We start from the raw sequence: 1174 nt of genomic DNA, 5'->3' as shown, positions 1-1174 counted from the left end.
GCATTAGCTTTCTCACACACTGACACCGAAGCCGGATAGCTGGATGCGCACTAACACACACATACGCATGCACGCAAGCACGCAAGCACGCACGCAAACACACACACCGGAGTCAGAGGGAGAAGAGAGAGCCTTTTGGTCTTGTTTTTGTTGCTTAATTTTGATCCCTCCGTCTTCAGTGGGGGTCCCGATGACCTCCTGTCTGTGCAGGAGGGATTCTGCAGGACGAAAAAACAAAGAGGACAAGAAGGAGGAAGAAAGAGAGAGAGAGAGAAAAAGAGTTGATCTTAAATCCCTTTTGTTCTCTTGGCTTTAGTTAGTCCCCTAGCAGTGTTGGAACAGAAAGGCCTTTATGTCCTGTGCTTAATAAATAAAAGGTTTAGCGCTGCAGCTGCAGGTCTGAGTGCCACAGAGCCTGAGTGTGTCTCCTTGGTGTGTCTCGTCCGCGCACTGAAACCCGTCTGACAGCCAGAGTGCTCGCTCGCGACTGGTAAACCTCTCACAAGCAGACACAGAGCCCGCCCTCTCAACCCACATCCACCAATCGCGAGCACCAGGAGCAGGTTGTTGGGTGGCAACTTTTCTAGGGAAGAGAGCAAGCAAACAAAGAGAGAGAGAGAGAGAGGGAGGAAGGGAGGGAGGGGGGTCTGGGGGAGGGGGAGAGAGAGAGAGAGAGCAAGAGAAAGAAGCACAACAACAGACAGGGAGGGAGGGAGGGAGGGCAAACTGAACTCAGCCGTTTTTTCTCTGTATGACAGAAGCGTTTCAACAACCTGACAGAACAAGCAGCATTTCCATAGTCCAGAGGGGGATAAGAGAGAGGGAATGGAAGAAGGGAGAAAGATAGCAAGAGAGAGAGACAGACTGGCAATAAAACAATGCAGGTGCCCAGTGCCCACATTCACTTTGCACCGCACACACAAGCCCTCAAATTTAAACAACCGTAAGAACTCAATGGTGTCAGTTGATGAAAACAACAGTCTTAAGAGTGCTCGTCTCTCAGCTGCCTGATGATTAATTGCTGTAACACAGTAAGGCGCAACTTGTTGACTGGGAACAGCCTTGTACAGCATGGAAATTGAGTTCCACAGACAGTTAGTGGATAGAGGAGGGGTGAGTGGGAGCATGGATGGGAGCAGAAGGAAGAGAAGAAAGGAGAGGATAGGAGAGGTGG

At 50.3% G+C, this 1174-nt stretch overlaps 1 protein-coding gene across 1 annotated transcript in view; it reads right to left on the bottom strand.

Moving 5' to 3' along the window:
• The window catches only part of LOC310803292 (inositol hexakisphosphate kinase 2-like), a 7571-nt gene extending 7138 nt beyond the window's left edge, over positions 1–433 (bottom strand). The window contains exon 1 of the mRNA XM_083668021.1: positions 1–433. This exon is cut by the window's left edge and continues 268 nt beyond it. The gene's annotated coding sequence lies outside the window, so the exon portion shown is untranslated.
• Between the last annotated feature and the right edge of the window lie 741 nt (positions 434–1174).

This window comes from Argentina silus (genome assembly GCF_951799395.1).
Source record: "Argentina silus genome assembly, chromosome: 4".
In the NCBI taxonomy this organism is placed as follows: domain Eukaryota; kingdom Metazoa; phylum Chordata; class Actinopteri; order Argentiniformes; family Argentinidae; genus Argentina; species Argentina silus.
This window is presented reverse-complemented; position numbering and strand designations above follow the sequence as displayed.